The following is a 12,124-nucleotide window of genomic DNA, read 5'->3' as shown; positions in this document are numbered from 1 at the left end:
CGGAAACAAAGACAGAAGCAGTAGTACTATAACCAAGAAAACTAACACAATTACGGAAGACAACCATTCATTCCTATTGCAAATCCCTCTTGACGCCTGTTGTTTTAAAAGATTTTATTAGCACTGCATTATGGAAGCAGGTCAAATATTTATGTTTTTTTCCATAATATAAGTACGTGGCATAAACATGTGCAAATTCTTATATATTTGTAATATTCAGTTTATAAAAAAGAATCCCAGCAAATCTCTCTCCACCTCATTTATAGCCCTGTCAGAATCGATGCAGAGAAGGAAATGCATTTGTACAAAAATATTTTTTATGGTGCCTGAATTGTAGATGATCACTATCAGTATATGATTTGTCTTGCAATAGACCAGTGGTTTCCAACCTTTTTTTTGGCCATGCCCCACCTAAGGATCTCTAAAATCCTGATGCCCCCCTGTGACATATAATTCTTATTTTTCAAAAAGTGAGCTCATATTCACGTGGAGGAAGCCTAAGAGGCCATTAGCTTGGTCTAACTCATTCTCGAATTGCCCCCCTTAAAAATCAAACTGCCCCCCTGTGGGGTGTGTGCCCCATGTTGGGAACCACGGCAATAGACATACAGTATTTCATTCACAGATTTCAGTTGAGTAGTTCTGTGCTATAAAGCAGGGGTAACCAACATGGGGACCTCAAAATGTTGTTGTACCCAACTCACTTCAGCCCCAGCCAAAATGGTCAGTGGTCAACTAGGATGGGAATCGTAGTTCAAGGAGAGCCACGTTGGCAATTATTGCCATAAAGACAATAAAACAGTATGCAAGAATTAACAATGTGTTGATGAGAGGACAATGGAAAAGAAGTTATTCTACATAGTTGACAGAATAATGCAGTTCTGTATTTCCTTAGGATCTGTTGGTTTATTATTCGTTACATTTATAATGCAGGGATGCAGGTGGCGCTGCGGTCTAAACCACTGAGCCTCTTGGGTTTGCCGATCAGAAGGTTGGCAGTTTGAATCCCCACGACAGAGTGAGCTCCTGTTGCTCTGTCCCAGCTCCTGCCAGCCTAGCAGTTTGAAAGCATACCACTGCAAGTAGATAAATAGGTACCACTCCGGCAGGAAGGTAAATGGTGTTTCTGCGCACTCTGGTTTCCGTCACGGTGTTCCGTTGCACCAGAAGCGGTTTAGCTATGCTGGCCACATGACCCAGAAAGCTGTCTGTGGAAAATGCTGGCTCCCTTGACCTGAAAGCGAGATGTGTGCCACACCCCATAGTCACCTTTGACTGAACTTAACCATCCAGGGGTCCGTTACCTTTTACCTTTTTTTTTTTTTTACATTTATAATCTAATATAGTGACTGGCCCATGACTCAGTGTGGACTTGAAGCCAGTTTGTGTCTTACCACATTCATTTTTATCACTTCTTACTCAACTCAAAGGATAAGTAGAATCACAGAATCATAGAACTGTAGAGTTGAAAGTGACCTCAGGGATCATCTGGTCCAAACCCTGCCCTCAGTCATCGCTGGATGGCCTCGAACCACCAACCTTCTCGTTAACAGCCAGACACATGGACCTATTGCTGCCACAGTAGATATGCTTAGCTCTATTTAAAATGTGTAGACTGGTTCCACAGGAAAGATAACAGTAAAGACAAGATCTGCAACTAAATATTCCAGTGTGCAGTGATCCTGTTCAGGGTTGCAGCAAACAAGCCAATGCCCTCTTCCAGGATATTCAATTCTATCTCCCACTTCCATTGTTCCCGTCGCTCCCAGAATCGAGCCCTGTGTACACTATAATTTTTAAGCAGCATAATACCACTTTAAACAGTCATGGTTTCCCCCAGTGAATCCTGGGAGCTGTAGTTTTTAAGGGTGCTGAGAGTTGTTAAAGGTAAAGGGACCCCCGACCATTAGGTCCAGTCGTGGCCAACTCTGGGGTTGTAGTGCTCATCTCTCTTTACTGGCTGAGGGAGCCGGCGTACAGCTTCAGGGTCATGTGGCCAGCATGACTAGGCCGCTTCTGGCGAACCAGAGCAGCACACAGAAATGCTGTTTACCTTCCCACCAGAGCGGTACCTATTTATCTACTTGCACTTTGACATGCTTTCGAACTGCTAGGTTGGCGGGAGCAGGGACCGAGCAATGGGAGCTCACGGTGATTCGAACCACTAACCTTCTGATCGGCAAGTCCTAGGCTCTGTGGTTTAACCCACAGCGCCACCCGCCCTTATTCCCCCCAAAGAGCTACAAATTCCAGAATTCCTGGAAGAGGGATAGACTTCTATTCTCATGCTGCATATGCATTAACTTGTCGGTAACACAAAAAATGTAGTGTCAGGACTGCCTCTAGGTCCCAGCTCACAGAGGACCAACGCCCGGTGGATATAATGTACAAAAGTCTTTATTGAAGTTTAGCTTCCATTTCAAAGCTCTGGGCGTGCCGCCCCACGTCTTGACTCTAGACCGGCTAAGTCCCCTCTGACTCACTGCTCCTCCCACACCAGTTTAAGATCCTAGCCCGGCTCCACCTCCTGCGCTGTTCTTTCCTTCGCTGGGTCCTTCTGCCCTCTGGGGTTTCCTCCTTCCTGGACTCCTCTGACGCTGAGCCTCCTGAGTCCTGCCCTTCCTTCCGGCGGGCTTTAGGACCTGGCTCCCTTCCCGGGCTCCCTGCTGTGCCGCTCGCCTGTACATTTGAATTTGGCGCGCGCGCCCAGCCGGTAACCTTCCTCCTGACCGTTTCCCCGCTTCCCGATGTGGGCGTGGCCAAACCTGACTCCTCTCCTCCCGCTGGTGGTGAGGACACTGGTCCCGATTCCTGGGACTCCCCCTCCCCACTGCGCTCTGGTGGGGAAGCTGGTCCTGACTTCCAACTGCTGCTCAGGGACTCCCCGCGAGCCCCTTCCTCCTGGGGCTTCCCCCCTGGAACCCCCCTCGCTCTGGCCATTGGTGCTCCCTTCTGTGAGTCCTCCGATTCGCTGGAGAGGCTTGTGGAGTAACTCTTTCCACTGTCACTGCCTCCACCCCCCTCGGACTCCTCCTCCTCACTCTCCATTTGCTCCCCCTCCTGTGTCTCTCCTTCTGAACCCCTGACATGTAGTCTTTGCACAATCTGGAATTATTCACGTTCATCCTCAACGTGCTGCTTTCAGTCTGGATTGAGTCTGGATGCTGCCATCTACTAGGGCAATTGTGGCTGTTTAATACACATTCGAACTTCCATTTGAACTTCATAAACAATTTCCTGTGCCTTTAAAACATGTTTTTGCAGTTCGTAGATGCATTCCTTCCTCCTATCAAGCAGGTTCATTTAATGTAAAATAACATTTTATATGCTTGAAAACTCTCTCTCTCTCTCTCTCTCTCTCTCACACACACACACACACACACGCCTCCTCCCCCCAGTATTACATCAGCTTGCTGAAGACCTAATTTACTTCATAATTTCTGAGTTGATAACCAAAGCATAGATGAGATGGCTTTGCATCCCTAATAAGAGTTATCATAATGTATTGAGGATGAATCATTGCTCTTCTATTGTTGTTCATTTCTAATTAGATGCTGTATATCGCCCTTGGTTTAAATGCGCAGTTCCCTGCGGAATCTCATGCCCCAGATTGAGAGCATATTTGGTCTAATCCAGCTCCCTTTGAAATCTATGAGTGGAAAACCACACGATCAGCTTGCAGAGCTGGCATGCCATAGAAAGAGAGGCAGATGCTACAGGAATAAAAGTGTGAGTGTGTTATTTGTTCTGTTTGCTTTATGGAGGAAGAGTTTCTGCTTAGTATTCCAAGAGGTTTGAACAGGTTAGAAGTCATTCTCTGGGTGGGTGCCTGTCACCACTGAAAATAGCTGTGGCATCTCTAGGGAGTCTACACTGCTATGCCACTTCTGTGCTAAAAGGAAACAAACACAACTTGTTCTGAAGAAGTTCACAGTGCCACTTCAGTCTGAATTTCTGCTTTATTAATCCTTAAAGGTGCAACAGCTTGTTCAATCCTAAACCAAGCATTGAAATTAATGGTGGTGATGATATGACAATATCTACCCAACTCACTCTCCAGGGATATAACACAAGTCCAAATTTGCCAAACGGATCTCTTGTTGAAATAAAACACAAGGCCCACAGAGCAGTTGTATAAAGATTAAATGCCTTTTAAAAAGTGATTTTGGCTGCATATAAAATCTCCACAGGTAAGTGTTTGCTCGTGACCAGTGCACCACGCACATCAGGCACTTTCTGATTTTGCACTTCTCTGAATTTTGCACTGCAGTTCTCCGGACAAGCAATGTTTGAAAGAATGCATACACTAGGGGAGAGATGCACAGAAAAGCATCTGTTAGTGAAAATGATATGCACAATGCACTATATAAGGGAAAACTGATTTGCAAAAATATGGTAAATTTGCACTAAAACGCTGATGAATTGTCATGAAATGAAAAAAAAGAAAACAGTGGCTGATGTGAAAATGTGGACAACTGAATTTAAGACTGGAAAAATGAGAAACCGAGAGAAACAAAAATTTACAGATTCACCCATCCCTAGTGGAGACTGATTCTAGGAAGGATATCATTTCCTGAGGCCTAGCAGAATGGTAGAACTCCTGCTCTGAATGCAGAATGTCCCAGTTTCATTCCCCAGCATCTCCAGGTAGGAGGAGAGATCCCTGCCTGAAACTCTGTAGAGCCTCTGTCAGTCAGTATTTAGGATTTCGTTCATGCCAATCAAACCCCAGCCTTTTCGTAGTCTTCCCACTCAAAGTCACTCAGCATCCAGCCATCACTGCACATACTGTATTCTCAGGGATATCTCTACATCTACATCTGTACCTTGCTATGCAGATGTGACGGAATCTACATTATGGCAAATTATTCACCCTTTTTGGTTTCACTTTAAGTGATAAAGTGTGCCAGGCATTTTTATAATCCCATGTAACTTGGAAGATATATTGGGGTAGTAGTGGCAGAGGAGCTGTAAGCAACGCTTACATGGTTCATGTGATCAGTGCCGGATTTACATATAAGCTAAACAAGCTATAGCTTAGGGCCCCACTCTCTTGGGGCCCCCCAAAAAAATTAAAGGAAAAAAACACCTGGATGTACATTTCCAAAATATAAGATAAAAAACAAATAAAATAAAACCTACGTATAGCAACAGTGTTTTGTGTTGTGTAGGCTGCTGTGATGTTAATAATGGCCCCCACCCCCTAGCCTGCTGCCTAAAATATCACTGGTTTGCTCATTTCTATATATAGGATCCCTACATTCTGCATGTGCAAATGGCTTTAGATACCTATTAGGTCCATAAATTACCATATAGCATATATTCAACACAAAAAACAGCCGCAATTCGTTGTTGACAAAGGACAGCTGGACATATAAAGGGCTCCATTACCTTCAGTAGCTTAGGGCCTCATCAAACCTAAATCCGGCCCTGCGTGTGATATATACATCAGCGGTGTTACAATGCCCAAACGCAGAATCTGGAATGAGCCATTTCTGACATAGAAGTCTAGATAAGCAAAACAAACAAACAAACAAACAAAACCCCAGTGTATTCCCATCACCATAGCTGAGAGAACAAATTTCCCAAATAAAGATTTTGTAAGTGAAATGGAATGCCGAGTATGGAATCCTGCTTTGCTATTGGATAGCCCTTCTGGAGCACGTATGGTAGGCCCTGAGATCAGGATAAGGGTCAGATCCAGGCCATTGCTCAATTAAAGCCTTTCAGCCTGTTTGTCAGGGCGCCTGAATTTTCTTCTAAAACAATTTCAGACTGTAAGGATTACCATTTTTAGAGATTAGCTGGACTATCTTTTTCATGTGTCAATTAAATGCGGGAAGGAGTAAGGGAAATCCTTCGTTCAGCTCTCTGCCCCTGGCCCCACTCATTCATGTTGAAGAATGCAGAAGAATACCGCTATTTTAATGTGTGAATGGTGGTGGTGGGGGAGGCTAAAGACCTCTATTGAGTAAAGAATTTGCTTCTTGATATATATGGGTACTGTACCCAGCTCCTTAGCTTTTCAGTTCTAGTCTTTTGAAACCGACATGAGAGGAGATTCCATCATGGTACAAGCCATGTACATAGGTTTCCTGAGGTGCTTCCAGTCTGTTGCTATTTGAGAGCTGGGTTGCACAATTAAAGTTGATTTGGTGCTTTGGACCAACAAAGCCACTCCCCCCCCACTCCCTTTTTGTGATTAGGAAGGCAAAGGGCCTTCTCGGTGGTGGCGCCCGTCCTGTTGAACGCCGTCCCATCAGATGTCAGGGAAATAAACAACTATCTGACTTTTAGAAGACATCTGAAGGCAGCCCTGTTTAGGGACGTTTTTAATGTTTTCATGTTTTTAATATTCTGTTGGGAGCCACCCAGAGTGGCTGGGGGAACCCAGCCAGATGGGTGGAGTAGTAGTAGTAGTAATAATAATAATTGCACTTGGAAGTGCAGGGTAATGCTTGATGCAACATTGTATAATTCCCCCAGTGCAAACAAATAAAAAGGAATAGCTAAATAGCTAACACTGTCTAACCTCTGTGCAAACTTTGTGCAAACAAATCAGGACGAATGCTCAACAAACTTGATTGTATGCTGTTGAAGGCGTACACACAATGCACACACCTAATGCCACTTTGGAAGGCCTAAGCATTCCTTCGCTGCTGGAAGAGCGGGGAAATGGGGACTTTTCCACTTGGGGTGCAGACTTCAGTTTGCACAACAACAACAAAATCCTTCTCTCCTCTCTTGCTGTTCCCAACACTTCTTCCAAATGTATTCCAGAGGGTTGGGGGACCCTCCAGAGCAGATTTTGGGGGAGCTCAAGGAGAAGAAGGGGTACCGCCATTGTGTGAGTGGAACTCTGCTCATGGAGCATGGGATATAACCCTTAGCATTTAGGTCTTAGTCCGTAAGAAGGTGAATATAGGTTAGCCTGGCCAAGTCCATCATGAAGCCTGCCCTAGGCTCCTGTACTGCTCTGGGCTCTTGTGGAATGATGAGTGGCCTGTGAATTTAATACCAGTAGCAATAATAAATACACATTCTTGCCCATTGATCCTGTGTGTGAGGAATGCTCCTAAACTATCAGCAGTTGGGTGAGCAAATGCTTAGTTCCAAAGCAGGTAGATAGAGCCTAGCAACTATCTATTGCGTTACACAATACAGAAAAGGGTTAAATAGGGTCAGTAGATTGGTATCTCCCCCCCCACTTCTCTTACACACCTTGCAGGTAAAACCTGTTTAATAGGACCAAGGAAATGGAAAGATACAGGGTCAAATACCAGCATTTAAAGGCATCAAGGCCAAAGCAGGTATCTCAGCTAGTTGCAGATCGCAAACTCTCTGCATGTGATATTTTGAAATACGGCCACTTTTGTTCAAAATAGTTACCTTATCAGTAAAATAATATGTTTCTTTTTCCCTCTCTTTTGTTAGGTAACTCAAAGGCCCAACCTCACATGTCTGAGAGTAGGCAGAGCTACAAAATACAAGTTTACATATTTAATTTAACATTCCTTTTCCTGTTTTTCTTTTTAAGAAAAGAAACCTGACATGGATGCAAAATCGAGGTCTGAATTCCCCAGTGGGAATAATGAGAGGGAATGCTGGGAGAGAAGAATGCAATTGTATTAGGCTCCGTCACAATGGGAGGTAAGCCCCGACCATTTATAAAAGGTAAATGCTGGCAGAACACAGGAGTTCTGGAGCACCACACTGCAGGTGTGATTTATGAGTCTAGGGACCGGCTATAAATCAACCCCTTTTGTTTTAAATGGTACTGTTTTGACGCAGTAGATCAATTTACATGCAGGGGGAAAGATGGAAAGGGGGGGGGGAGAGCACAGTACATTCAACCCAGAGAACATTAGCAAATCATATTTACAATCAGCGGCAAATTTTCACAGCATGTATTCTGTTGAAGCACGGTGTAATGAGTGCTTCGACAATTTTGGGATTGACCTCTACCAGTCCAATCCCATGCATGCTTACTCAAAAGTAAACCCTATTGAGTTCCATGCGGCTTACTCCAAAGGAAATGCATATCAAACTGCAGCTGTAATGAAATTCGGTACATTTCAAAATGGCCTCCCTTTTGGAATCTGCAGGGAAGTTTACGTACTCGGTAGAATCACGAGATAAATATTTTCCCTGCGCCATTTTGGATTGTAGGTCAGGGATTGCATGTTTGAACTAAAATAAAAGACTACAGTGGTACCTCAGGTTAAGTACTTAATTCGTTCCGGAGGTCCGTTCTTAACCTGAAACTGTTCTTAGCCTGAAGCACCACTTTAGCTAATGGGGCCTCCCACCGCCAGAGCACGATTTCTGTTCTCATCCTGAAGCAAAGTTCTTAACCTGAGGTACTATTTCTGGGTTAGCGGAGTCTGTAACCTGAAGCGTGTGTAACCCGAGGTACCACTGTATTTGTAGAGCTAAAAATATCATATGTGAAAGAAGGCTTTAGACCAGTCTTATCCCCAAAATGATTGTTTAAATGTACATGTCAGGGTTATTTCCCCCATTAGGGAGCATTCAAAGCCAGATTCAGAGATGCAAAGTCTCACGCTCACCATCGAATTGTACCAAATATAGTAATTTGTGATGAAAAGGTCTAGAGATCCATGATGTGAAGGCAGAGCTGTGGTTGTTGTGCGGCCTCCTCTGTGCCCACTATGCTAGCCTGCTGTCCTGTTACCAGTGTCGAAGTAAGATTCAACTGCTAGTCTTGTTGCTCCATAGCATGTCGGGAGAATTCATAAATTTCAGTTTCTCTCAGTTTCTAGTTTTTCTAATTGTACGCTCAGTTCTTCACATGTCCACATGTGAGTTTTTAAAAATAAAAATGTCCTCATGTGCTCTCACCAGTATTTTAGAGCAAATTTATTTCAATATATACATTTTCTATGCAATTTGGACTAATATACACTTTTTTGCAAAGCAATTTCCCCTGATACAATGCATTTCTGTATGTCATTTTCACTAATAGGTGCATTTTATGCACAATTTCCCCTCTAATATATGCATTTTGAACACATAGCTACATTGGAGAACCACATTGCAAAACTTGGAAAAGTGCAAATTCTGAAGGATGGCTCTCTCGGTTCACATATTGTTTCAGAAAATGTGAATTAGGCAGGTCTGTATTTAAATGCAAATGGAACCCCATTTCTCACTGATCCTTTTTCCCCCACCTCAAATCAATGATGCACTTGGTCTCTTTTTGGCTCAGAGCACAGAACCAAAGGTTTTGTCTCTGTTATCTTGACTTGCCCCCCTAGCTGAGCCAGTAGGCTTTGCAATTTATTTGCATCAACTTTTTTTGGGGGGGGGGGCTCACAAAGTTTTGCTGCGACGTGCATCACAGGGCCACTGCATGTTTCACTAGAACAACAGGAGAGCTCCAGATAATCCCCGTGCCATAATTGTCATTTTCTATAAAAGATCCGCTGAATTCTCAGCAGTGGTGGTCTTCCTGTGTGGTTGGTTGGCTTAGTTAAAGGGTGTGCTGGTAGGAGCCTGCTTAGCCAAAAGTTGCAAGCTGTGAATTTCCTAAAAAAAACAACAACCACCAACCAAACTCAAACCCCCACATACTGCTGGTTGATGTTTTGATTTCTTTTAGGGTGTCTCTGAACAATTATTAGTATTCTTTTTTATTTGAGTCCTGAAAATGCCATAGATGAGGATGCACAAAACAGACTATCAAAGCTCCATCTGGTTTGGAGGAAAATACAGAGGCAGATAGAACAAGGTCACAGCAGAGTTCCATCGCCACTTAAAGGATCTTAGCTGACAGGCTAAGAAGGTCTTTCCGGCTCAGACCTTGAAGAGCCACTGTTGGCTAGAGCACACCAGCCTTCACCTGCCTTGTACATTGCTAGTGGTTGGGGACGAAGAGAGTTGGTGATAGGCAGAGATGCCAGCTTTTCCAGACGACCGATTGGGCCTGACATCCTGGTGTTATGTGTGCAACGTCATACAATACCCTGAGGTCGCACAATGTCCTGACATTGCACACACGAGGTTGTGAGGACCCAGAGGGAGGAGCTGAACGCCCTCTGAACATTAAGGGGGTTTGCCCCCTAAAAACACACTGGGGGGCCCACAGTGCCTTGGCTCCCAGGAGCCAGTGCTTATGGACCAGGGGTCAGCAAGCTTTTTCAGCAGGGGGGCAGTTCACTGTCCCTCACACCTTGTGGGAGGCTGGACTATATTTTGAAAATAATTATAATAATTGAACAAATTCCTATGCCCCACAAATAACCCAGAGATGAATTTTAGATAAAAGCACACATTCTATTCATGTAAAAAACACCAGGCAGGCCCCACAAATACCCCAGAGATGCATTTTAAATAAAAGGACACATTCTACTCATGTAAAAACACGCTGATTCCCGGACCGTTCGTGGGCCAAATTTAGAAGGCGATTGGTCCGGCTCCGGCTCCCAGGCCTTAGTTTGCTTACCCATGGCCTATGGTGACAGGCCATTTGGAGTGGTGTTGGGGGAAAGCAAGGGTGGCTGCCCCAAGCTTCACACACATACAAGGCTATCTTCCAGGGCAGTGGGTGATCAGTGCAGATATAGCTCCAGGAGCTGGATTTAATTTCAGTGCTCTGAGTTAATCCCAGACTCCATTGATTGGACTGCTGTCTTGAGCAGTCAGATCTTATTGACCTGTTGCTTGATCTACAGATTGGTTGAGTAACAAAATGTACCAAGTTAAGACCTACCAACCCTACCCTGTAAATTTTGCTCAACGTATTTCTGTACAGTATATACCAATCAAAAACAGCTTCTGAGCCAAATGAGAAAATACAAATGTTTTAGCATAACAAGAACCTTCTGTCTTCAAGCCACTCATAATTTTATAAGTTTCTATCATGTCACCTCTTATTTGCCTCTTCTCTAAACTCAAAAGTCCAAAGCGCTGCAACAATTTTTCATCGGGGAGTCGCGCCATCCCTTTTGGTTGCCCCTTTCTGAAGTTTTTCCTGCTCTACAATATCTGTTTTGAGGTAAGGTGTCCAGAACAGTACACAGTATTCCGTAGATTTGTATAGCGGCATTATGATATTGGCAGTTTTGTTTTTCAATTCCCAACCTAATAATGTCTAGCATGCGATTTGTCTTTTTCACAGCTGCCGCCCACTGGGTCGACGTCTCCATTAAGCTGTTTGCTATGACCCCAAGGTCTTGTTCGTGATCAGTCAACGCCAGTTGAGTGTACATGTGAAATTAAGATTTTTGTTGTTGTTGCCCCAACATCACTTTACACTTGTTTACATTGAATTGCATTTGCCACTGTTCTGCTCGTTCTCTAAGTTTGGCGGGGTCCTTTAAGAGCTCTTCACAATCCCTTTTTGTTCTAACCACCTTGAACAAGCAAACCTGGCAACCTCGCTGTCTACCCCAACTCCAGATCATTTTTGAACAAGCTCAAAAGCACAGACCCCAATACCGATCCTTCGGGGTCTTTTTAATGACAGAAGAGAGTGCCACTTAACATCCTAATGCAAGTAACACTTTCAGTTGCCAAATACATTTTGACCATACGGTCTTCCTCAGTGGCACATATTGATAGGTAAATTACATCCGTATGGTCGAAATGTATTTGGCAATCGGAAGTGTTGTTTATATGCATTAGGCTGTTAAGATACACAATTATATGTAGCTGAGAGTAAAACTTGCCGTTTCTGAAGATCCTGGCTTTTTATTTATTTTATTGTATTTTGTTGATTTATGAAATTTGTGTACCGCCCTTCACCCATAAATCTCAGGGTGGTTCACAACATAAAAATATGACCTTAGAAACACAAAATGCATAATAATAATAAGAACAAAGCAAACCAATTGAAATATACTCTGAGTCGAGAGTGGATTTCATGCTCTTTATTCAGTTCATAGTGGTGAGGAGGAATGGAAGTTCCCCCAGAATGTCTGCTTTATATACATTATTTACACAATGGGCCAGTGGCGTAGCATGGGTTGTCAGCACCCGGGGCAAGGCAAGTAATTTGCGCCCCCTAACCCGTGGATTTGCGCCCCCTAACTCATGGATTTGCGCCTCCTAACCCGTGGATTTGCGCCCCCTAACCCTAACCCCAGATGTTGCGCCCGGTGCA

The 12,124-nt window shown here is 44.0% G+C and overlaps 1 long non-coding RNA gene across 4 annotated transcripts in view; it reads left to right on the top strand.

Moving 5' to 3' along the window:
* The window catches only part of LOC310840738, a 63,493-nt gene that overhangs the window by 44,595 nt on the left and 6,774 nt on the right, over positions 1-12,124 (top strand). For 3 of the 4 annotated variants that reach the window (XR_014562070.1, XR_014562071.1, XR_014562072.1), the window contains 2 exons: positions 3,552-3,729; positions 7,538-7,650. This is a non-coding gene — a long non-coding RNA (uncharacterized lncRNA). Of the gene's footprint in view, positions 1-3,551; positions 3,730-7,537; positions 7,651-11,140; positions 11,966-12,124 lie in introns of those variants that run through there. The other variant, XR_014562073.1, reaches the window with a different exon arrangement.

Source organism: Podarcis gaigeae (assembly GCF_964106915.1).
Source record: "Podarcis gaigeae genome assembly, chromosome: 3".
NCBI lineage: Eukaryota > Metazoa > Chordata > Lepidosauria > Squamata > Lacertidae > Podarcis > Podarcis gaigeae.
This window is presented reverse-complemented; position numbering and strand designations above follow the sequence as displayed.